Source organism: Triticum aestivum, chromosome 2A (assembly GCF_018294505.1).
Source record: "Triticum aestivum cultivar Chinese Spring chromosome 2A, IWGSC CS RefSeq v2.1, whole genome shotgun sequence".
NCBI lineage: Eukaryota > Viridiplantae > Streptophyta > Magnoliopsida > Poales > Poaceae > Triticum > Triticum aestivum.
In genome coordinates, this window is record NC_057797.1 from 739,011,843 (window position 1) to 739,022,765 (window position 10,923).

Genomic DNA, 10,923 nt, shown 5'->3' on the forward strand with positions numbered 1-10,923 from the left:
CGGCGGTGGAGCGGGCCGGGGGAGGGTGCGGAGGGTCGGCGGCGGCGGTGGAGCGAGCCAGGGGAGTGGTGGGTCGTCGGCGGCGGTGGAGCGGGGGAGGGTGCGGGGGGGCGAGTGCTCGTCGGCGGCGGTGGAGGGGGGTCGAGATCGAGTGTCCTCATGAATTCAAAAAGTGCCCGTGAAATTTAAAAATATTCATGATATCAAAAAGTGCCCATGAAATACAATCGAGAAATGAAGACTACGATTTAAATACAATCGATCTTAGCTAGCTTTCTGTTCACAATCTTCTTGCCCTTCTTTTTTGCAAATGGAGTTCTTTTGTGGAACGGACGTCCTTTAGGTAGGGTGGTCCTGCTTCTTCTTGTGGTGTGTGCTGCTACTTCATCATCGTCGTCATGTTCAATCTTTGGGTCGTCGTACTTGTCGAAGTCTTGCTCATTGGCTACTCCATCCATTCCGATGATCTTCCTTTTGCCTCTCCTCACGACAACACGACTGGGCTTTGACGGGTCGGTAATGAAGAAGCATTGGTCCACTTGGGAAGCCAGTACCCATGGCTCATTTTTCGCGGTGACGTTTGCGCCCGCGGTCTTGGATTTGGCTTCGGGTATAACCATGGTGGTGAAATACCGGTCTTCTTTTAGGACGCTCTTGGCCCATCTGACACGGAACATCGGGACCTTCTCTCCAGTGTAGCTCAGCTCCCAGATCTCCTCGATCCTTCCGTAGTATCTGTCCTTGTCGTTACCGGTGTAGGATTCCATCGTTACACCGGAGTTCTGATAACCATCGCTCTTCATGTCCTTGTCCTCGGTGTAGAATGTGTAGCCGTTGATATCGTACGCCTCATAGGTCATCAGGTTGTGCTCGGCGCCCTGTGACAAGGCGAATATGAGTTGTTCTTCCGCGGAAGAATCCTCATGTAAAGGGTACGACAGAAGCTTCTGCTTGAACCAACACGTGAAACATGAGTTGTGCTCTTTGATTATATCTCCATCCGTCCTCTGTTGGCCTCGGTCATTGTACGTCTTCTCAATAAAGGTTTTGTGCTCTACCACCCAAGGATCGACCACGTCTATGTGTTGTAGCGCGACTAGGTTTGCTCTTTCAAAGTCGGCGAGTCGACCCTCGAAGTCGACATGCATTTTGCGGCGACCCTCACGGTGACCCCATCCAGCGAGCCTGCCGAGGTGCCTGTTGACGGGCAGACCAATGGGGTTCTCGATGCCTAGATAATTCATGCAGTAGGAGATGCACTCTTCGGTCAGAAAGCCCCTGGCTATACTTCCCTCTGGACGTGACATGTTGCGAACGTATCCTTTGATGACACCATTCATCCTTTCGAACGGCATCATGCTGTGCATGAACGTCGGCCCGAGTTGGATGATATCCTCCACGATATGGACCAGCAGATGCACCATAACGTCGAAGAATGCGGGCAGGAAGTACATCTCAAGCTCGCATAGTATCACCATGATCTCTTCCTGTAGCCTTCTGAGTTACCTCACGCCAATCGACTTCCGAGAGATGACGTCGAAAAAGTTGCATAGGCCAAATAGCATTTCACGGACGTGCGCGTCCATGATCCCACGGATTGCAACTGGAAGTATCTGCGTCATCAGCACGTGACAGTCGTGAGACTTCATCCCGCTGAACTTCTGCTTCGCTGGGTCTAGGTATTTGCTTATCTTCCCCGCGTAACCGTAAGGAAGTTTTACTCCTACGAGTCAGGTGAAAAACTGCTCAATCTCCTCCTGACTTAGAGTGAAGCACGCGGGAGGGTAGTCACTTCCGGTCTTCTTGGCCTTTTTGCCTTTGTGACGAGTTTCTGTGTCCTGCTTCGCCTCGTCATCATCATCATCATTAGCGTGAAGCTCCTGCCTGATGCCCATTGATTGCAAGTCTGCCCTTGCTTTCGGCCCATCTTTGGTCCTCTATGGCATGTTGAGCAGGGTACCAAGCAGACTCTCGCACACGTTCTTCGTGATATGCATGGCATCAAGGCTGTGAGGCACACGGTGGATCTTCCAGTACGGCAACTCCCAGAAAACAGACCTCGTTTTCCATACCTTCAGCAGCGGCTCTGGCGCCTTTCGCTTCTTTCCCGGCTCTGGCGCCTTTTGCTTCTTTCCCGACAGTGGGCAATCTTTCCAATTTTTCAACAGCTCGTCTATTTCCTCGCCGCTCCTCGTACGCGGGCGTTTTCGGGGTTCGGTTTCACCATCGAACAGATCCTTACGTTTCCTCCACGGGTCATCGTCGCGAAGCCACCTTCGATGTCCCATGAACACGGTTTTCGAAGATCCGGGATCTCTATCTAGCCGGCGATACGTTGTGTCATCCATGCACCTTACGCATCCAGAAAATCCGTGGACTACCTGCCCCGCGAGATATCCGTAACCGAGATAGTCGTGCACCGTCGTGAGCAGTGCGGCTCTCATAGGGAAATATTCTTTCTCTGCGGCGTCCCATGTATTGGCTGGCATTTTCCACAGCGTGTCTAGCTCCTCTTTCAGCAGCCCCAGATACAGATTGATGTCGTTCCCTGGTTGTTTCGGCCCTTCAATTAGCATACTCATGTGAATGTACTTCCTCTTCATGCACAACCAGGGGGGAAGGTTGTACATCCACACAAACACAGGCCATGTGCTATGTGTGCTTGTCTGGCTGCCAAACGGATTGACTTCATCGGTGCTCGCGCCCAACACGATGTTCCTTGGATCCTTCCCAAATTCTGGGTATTCGAAGTTCAACGCTTGCCACTGGCTCGCATCCTTAGGGTGACTCAGCATCTTGTCTTTTTTATTTATCTCCGGATCATTTCCGTCATCTTCCCACTTCTTCTCCTCCCTATCCGCGTGCCAACGCAGGAGCTTTGCTACCTTAGGGTCCGCGAAATACCGCTGCAGACGAGGAGTGATCGGAAAGTACCACATCGATTTTCGAGGAGCTTTCTTCCTCTTATTGTATCGAGTGACGCCGCACACCGGACATATGGTAGGCTCCGCGTGCTCGTCCCGATAAATGATGCAATTGTTCATGCACACATGGTATTTCACGTGCGGTAAATCCAGAGGACACACGATTTTCTTCGCCTCCTCGAAACTGGTCAGGCACTTGTTCCCCTTGGGAAGACGTTCGTGCCAGAATGACATGTTCTCGTCGAAGCATGCGTCGGTCATTTTGTGTTTTACCTTCATCTCCAGAGCCATGAGCGTTACTTTCAGGCGGGTATCCTCGGTCCTGCATCCTTCATACAATGGAGTAATCACGTCTATCTCTAGTTGATCCAGCTTGGCTTTCTCTCGGGCGGCAGCTCTTGCGTTATCCGTCTACTTGAGAAGCAGCTCTTGAATATGAGGGTCCTGCATCCAGCCTCCATCGTCGTCTACTCCGGCATCTTCATCTTCATGATCATGCACTTCATCTTGATCTTCCTCATCGTCATGTACGACATCTTCTACATGATGACTGTGTACAGCATCACCGTCGTGATCATGTCCTGGAGATTCTTCGTCTTCTCGCCCGCCCTCGCCGCGGTGGTACTTGTCTTGTTGCCCTTCCTCATTTCTTGCCCGGCCCCCATGGATGACTTCATAGTCATCTTCATCACCTTGCCACCGATAGCCATCCATGAAACCACGCGAGAGCAGGTGGTCCCGCACCTGCCCGGAATCCAGGTCCGCAATAAGGCTTTTCAGCTTGCATCTTCGACACGGACATCTTATCTCCGTCTCGTTCTTTTGAAGCATCTCGGCCTTCGCGGAGCTCAAAAACCTATTCACGATGCCTTCGGTCATCGTGCGGACCATGGTCGCCTGCGGGGTAGAGCAAAACGATATTTTAGAACCAAGAAAAAAATTTGGCATGACCTTCCCTAAAAATAGGACAAAAAAGAATGCATGGTGCCAAAATTCTCGCCGAAACGGAAATGAATCAACATTCCGGCAAAATATTGGCAACTATCGCATTTCAAATACCGGTACCTACAAACACAAACATATATGCAACACCACAAACACATGCAACACCACAAACATACATAGATCTAGCTAGGCCACAAAAAGTGCATGTGCACGTTGTTGGAGCGAGCTAGAAAGAAAAAAAGTAGATCTACATCATGAAGATAGCTTTCCCCTTACTTACCTATCAAAAAAAAGTAATTTCACCACTTAATTTTGATGAATCTATGGTGGAAATGAGGTGAGGAGGAGGAGGCAGCCGAAAACTTGGAGAAGCAGGTGGAGGGAATGAAGTGGAGAAAGTGAGTGGGTAGGTGTGAGGCTGTCCAAAATATCTTGTTGGGGTCCCAGGTTACTAATGGCACACCACCTGCAAATGCGCCATTAGTAACCCTGGTTACTAATGGTGGGTGGTGCGCCATTAGTAGTTTTGTAGAAAAGTAAAATATATATATATATATATATATATATATATATATATATATATATATATATATATACTAATGGCGCATCTAGTAATGGCGCACTGTGAGGCGGTGCGCCATTAGTAGTTTTGTAAAAAAAGAATAAAAAAATTCAGTACTGGCGCACTCCATGTCTCGTGCGCCATTACTAGTTAGAACTAGTAATGGCGCATTTCGGTAGGATGCGCCATTAGTATGTATGTAAAAATGAAGAAAAAAATATCACTAGTGGCGCACTTGTTTTCTGGTGCGCCATTAGTGTCTTCCACACTAATGGCGCATCATCAACTGGTGCGCCATTAGTATATAGTAGTGGCGCACTACTTCCCTGGTGCCTGGTGCGTCATTAGTGTCAATCATATCTATAGTCCTTTTCCTAGTAGTGTTAAATTGTGATCCAAATACCGTGTTGGACTAGACATAGTACAACCGGTGTGGGCCTTTGCGTTGAAGTCGACGCGTACGAGTACAACTCGTTTACTTTTCCTCCAAGGACTCTCATGTATTGCCCTCTTATATACCCATGTAGTCGCACCTCAGACGGCCAGTCGTCTTGTACTTCTAATACTCCTCCTCATAGTGATTGCGTCTTCGTGCGTCCGTGGTTTTCTCCCGCAAGGGTTTCCACGTAAAAATCTGTGTGCTCTCGTGTCTCTTTTATCTCGTTATTATCTAACAAGTGGTATACAGAGCTGAGGTTACAGATACAAGATTTGAGATCAGGAGACTAGGGTTCCAGCGTCCTTTGCGCCGCCGCCGACGCGACTTGTCGATCCGCCAGTCCTAAGTGTAATCAATTTCCGCTGCTACTGCTGGACGTCACCGAGTACGACAGAAGTTCTGTCCTACGCCTTCATATCATCCAAGGGTGCGGCCGCTCTTGTTTAATCCGCCGAGCCGCCGCTGCACATACTGGCTCAAGTACCGAGGCTGCTCTCGATCGTGACCTGAAGCCAGTACTAGTTGCACTAGTACGTGACAAAGGCTAGTGCTAATTACAGATTTTCAACTTCCTTTGCTTCGTCCACTGTCCAGTACTACTACCAGGTGCTATCTTTCTGGTTCTTTGCCCCGCAAATTTATTCTGTCAAGAATTATTCTACTCCGACTTGTATTATTTTGTGCAGAGATTTGTTCGACTCATGGCATCCATGAAGTACGATTTTCCGCTGTTGGATCGTGACACAAGGTTTACCCTATGGCAAGTCAAGATGCGGGCGTTGTTGGCACAGGCCGACTATGATGTAGCACTGGATAGTTTTGGGAAGAACCGAATTGAGGACTGGACTGCTAAGGAGAAAAGAAATTGATTGTAAGGCTTTGTCACAAATTCAACTCCATTTGCATAATAATATTTTGCAGGAAGTTTTGAGCGAGAAAACTGCCGCCGCTCTATGGTTAAAGCTGGAAGGGATTTGCATGACTAAAGATCTCACCAGCAAGATGCATCTGAAGCAAAAATTATTCCTGCACAGGTTACCCGAGGGAGGTAATGTTTTGAATCATATTTCAGAATTTAAGGAGATTATATCCGATCTAGCTGCAATGGAGGTTAAGTATGAAGAGGAAGATACTGCTTTAATGTTACTTTGTTCACTGCCAAGTTCTTATACCAATTTTAGAGACACCATATTATACAGTCGTGATACTCTCACGCTTAATGAAGTTTATGAAGCTTTGAACTCTAAGGAGAAGATGAAATTAATGGTGCCTCATGATGGTTCGAGTTCATCCCAAGTCGAGGGATTATCTGTTCGTGGTAGGACAAAGGAGAAGAACTCCAATAATAGAAATAGAGGCAAAAGTAAGAACGGCTACCGGGGCCGGTCGCAATCCAGAGACAAGAAGTATTGCGGGTATTGCAAAAGAGACGGGCATGACATCTCTGAGTGTTTCAAGTTGCAGAACAAGGAAAAGAGGAAAGGTAACAAACAAGGTGAAAATTCTGCTAACATTGCTCGTGATGATAGTTCCGATGATGCTCTTGTCGTTATTGCTGGATGTGCTGAGACCAATGATGAGTGGGTACTTGACACTGCATGCACTTTTCATATGTGTCCACATAGAGATTGGTTTAATACTTTTGATTCCACTACTTCTGTTGGTTCCGTTTTGGGTTTTAATAATTCACCATGCAAGATTGAAGGCATAGGTTCTATTCGAATCAAGATGTTTGATGGCATAATCAGAACTTTGACAGATGTTTGGTATATTCTGAAGATGAAGAGAAATCTTATTTCTATGAGTGCCCTTGATGCAAAGGGGTACAAATATTCAGGTGGAGATAGTGTTTTGAAGGTCACCAAAGGCTCCCTTGTTGTGATGAAAGGTGACTTAAGTTCGACCAATGGTCTTTATTACCTTCGAGGTTCTACCGTTTCAGGTAACGCTACTCCAGTTGTTTCAAAGAATTCTGATTGTGATGCTGCTAACCTTTGGCATATGCGTCTTGGACATATGAGTGAACTTGGTTTGGCAGAGTTAAATAAGAGAGGTCTTCTTGATGGATATGAACCTGGTAAATTGAAATTTTGTGAGCATTGTATCTTCGGTAAACACAAGAGGGTGAAGTTCAACACTTCGACTCATACAACTGAAGGTATTCTTGATTATGTGCATTCTGATTTATGGGGACCATCTCGCAAGAAGTCATTAGGTGGTGCTAGTTACATGCTGACTATTATTGATGATTATTCGAGAAAAGTTTGGTCTTATTTCTTGAAGCATAAATATAAAGCATTCTCAGTATTTAAGGAGTGGAAGATTATGATTGAAAGACAAACTGAAAAGAAGGTAAAAATACTTCGCACTGATAATGGTATGGAATTCTGTTCTAAGCAATTTAAGAATTATTGCAAGTATGAAGGCATTGTCAGACACTACACCGTTCCTTATACTCCTCAACAAAATGGTGTTGTTGAGCGCATGAACAGGACCATTATTTCCAGAGCCCGTTGCATGTTGTCCAATGCAGGTTTGCATAGGCGTTTTTGGGCTGAGGCCGCTTCCACTGCTTGTTATCTCATTAATCGTTCACCATCTATTTGTAACGCCCTCGATGCGGCTATATCTCCCATGTGTCGAAGCACGACTTAGAGGCATAACCGCATTGAAAGCAATGTCGCAAGTGAGGTAATCTTCACACAACCCAAGTAATACAATAGGGGAAAAAGATACATAGTTGGCTTACAATCGCCACTTCACACAATTACATGAATAAAGCATTACAACAACCAAATACAATCAAGGTCCGTCTACGGAACCAAAATAAAAGAAGAACCCCAAATGCGACACGGTCCCCGATCGACCCCAACTGAGCTCCACTACTGATCAACTAGAACGAAAACAACACAAAGGACAAGATCTTCATCGAGCTCCTCCTTGAGCTTGGTTGCGTCATCTGCACGGTTCAACGGCACCTGCAAGCTGGTCTTGGAAGTATCTGTGAGCCACGGGGACTCAGCAATCTCACACCCTCGTGATCAAGACTATTTAAGCTTATGGGTAAGGTAAAAGGTATAAGGTGGAGCTGCAGCAAGCGACTAGCATATATGGTGGCTAACATACGCAAATGAGAGCAAGAAGAGAAGGCAAAGCACGTTCGAGAAAGTATGATCAAGAAGTGATCCTAAAATAACCTACGTCAAGCATAACTCCAACACCGTGTTCACTTCCCGGACTCCGCCGGAAAGAGACCATCACGGTTACACACGCGGTTGATGCATTTTAATTAAGGTCAACTTCAGGTTTTATACAACCGGACATTAACAAATTCCCATCTGCCCATAACCGCGGGCACGGCTTTCGAAAGTTCAAATCCCTGCAGGGGTGTCCCAACTTAGCCCATGACAAGCTCTCACGGTCAATGAAGGATATTCCTTCTAGTGGGAAGACCCGATCAGACTCGGAATCCCGGTTACAAGACATTTCGACAAGGTAAAACTAAACCAGCAACACCGCCCGAATGTGCCGACAAATCCCGATAGGAGCTGCACATATCTCTTTCTCAGGGCACACCGGATTGTCTAAACTTCCGGTAGGCCAGCCCAGAGTTGCCCCTGGTGGCCACCGGCGGCTGACAAGTTGGACCAACACTCAGAGGAGCACTGGCCCGGGGGTTTAAAATAATGATGACCCTTGGGCGCGCCCAAGGGAAAAGAAAAGGCTAGGTGGCGAATGGTAAAACTAATGTTGGGCATTGCTGGAAGAGTTTTATTCAGGGCAAACTGTCAAGGGGTTCCCATTATTACCCAACCGCATAAGGGACGCAAAATCCGGGAACATAACACCGATATGACGGAAACTAGGGCGGCAAGAGTGGAACAAAACACCAGGCATAAGGCCGAGCCTTCCACCCTTTACCAAGTATATAGATGCATTAATTAAATAAGATATATCGTGATATCCCAACAAGTAACCATGTTCCCACAAGGAACAACATCTCCATGTTCCAACAAGGAACAAACTTCAATCTTCACCTGCAACTAACAACGCTATAAGAGGGGCTGAGCAAAGCGGTAACATAGCCAAACAATGGTTTGCTAGGACAAGGTGGGTTAGAGGCTTGGTTCAACAATATAGGAGGCATGATAAGCAAGTGGTAGGTATCACAGCATAGGCATAGCAAAAGAGCGAGCAACTAAGCAAGCAAAGATAGAAGTGATTTCGAGGGTATGGTCATCTTGCCTGAAATCCCGCAAGGAAGACGAACGAGTCCATGAAGAAGACAAACGGACGTAGTCGAACGGATCCTCACAAACGCGACGTTGTTGGAACCAACCCGAAGAAGCAAACACCGGAAATAAGCACACAACATAGTAAACAACCAGCACATGAACATGGTATGATATGCGGTATGCGGTATGCGATGCATATGCATGATTTGCAAAGGAAAGATGGAACCTGGCCTCAACTTGGAAATCCAAGTGTGCCACTGGAAAGGTGAGATGAAATTGCTTGAAAACGATATAAAGATCACCGGAATCGGAGTTACGGTTTGGAAATGGCAAGCCATTCAAATATGGCACCGGTCTGCGATATACAGCAAGTAGCCATCTAAATGCAACAAGATGAACATGCTACAGCACTCAAACATGACAACAAAATACATGGCAGGGATCCATTCATGATGCTTAGCAAAAGAGGAACACTGAGCTACGGCCAATTCATCCATTAACAGGTTCAAATAAGCATGGCAAAAAAGCATTTGGTAAACAGATTTCAGACTTAGTGAAATTAACACTTGTCTGGAATTTCAGATCAGGTAGCACACTTCAGAGCATGAAAACTATATGCTACAAGACCTGAACATGACAAGGTAAAGCATGGCATGGAGCTACTCAAAGAGCTTAACAAAAGTCCCTTAGTGACCTTGAGCCAAAAGGGATCAAAAAATACATTTGCAAGCATGTGAACATGGCAAAAATATAACCAGACTCTCAGACTTAGTGAAAAACTGGAGCATGCAAAACAGATATCAAGTAGGCATGTTTATGAGCTCGATGCACTCACTATAGAGCATGCCATGACAATCTAAGCATACACCCATCAAGAATACACATTATACAAGCTAGACATGGCAAGAACAATAACATAGCATGCACGGATCAACTACAACATCCTCGGCAAAATCAATAACAAGTAGACAATCTGCCCAGATACACGAAATGACAAAAGTAGAGCTCGATTGACTCAAGCTAGGGTGCTCCATAATTGCAAACAAAGATATGGATGGATAGAGCACTACAAGATTAACAAATCATCCTTACTGATCATCCTCAAAAGAGGCACGGATCACTAGGAAACAACATGAACATATGGCATATTGATAAAAACAGATCAAGGACTTAGAGAAATCCTAAGTCTCTGAAATCAGCATTAACGAATGCACCACTTGGCAAGCTTGTGCTAGTCACCACAAACATCACAAAAATACATGGATGACACCTCTGGAAAGATGGCAAAGCATATAACAAAATACATGTAGAGCTCAGGGGCATATTATGCACACATTAATCATGGCAAAAATGACAAATAGCTATTTGGTGCAGCAGATCTGACAATTAACTCAAATAGCATTCTTCCAACAGCATTTCGGGCATCAATATGAACTCAAATGAAAATGATGCAATGAGATGAAATGATGTGCTCTCTGAGACGAACATTTTGATATGCTATATGCCCAAAACGGATCTACGGATGCAAAGTTACGATGCGATGAACATGGGCATATGAAACATAGAAAACTCGGGGAAAGTCAACGGGCGGACGAGTAGATCCGGGACGGGGTGGTTCCGGATCGGGACAAAGCCGTTTGGATCGGGGGAGTGGTGGATCTCATCCCACTCCCCAATCGGATCTGGCCGGAGCGGAGGTCGGCGCGCGGTGGCCGGAGCCTGCCGCGGCGAGGCGAGGTGGCGGCGTAGGTCGCCGGCCGGTGGGAGGAGCAGGACGGAGGCAGCGGTCGGAGATGGCGCAGGCGGCGGCGCTCGGCG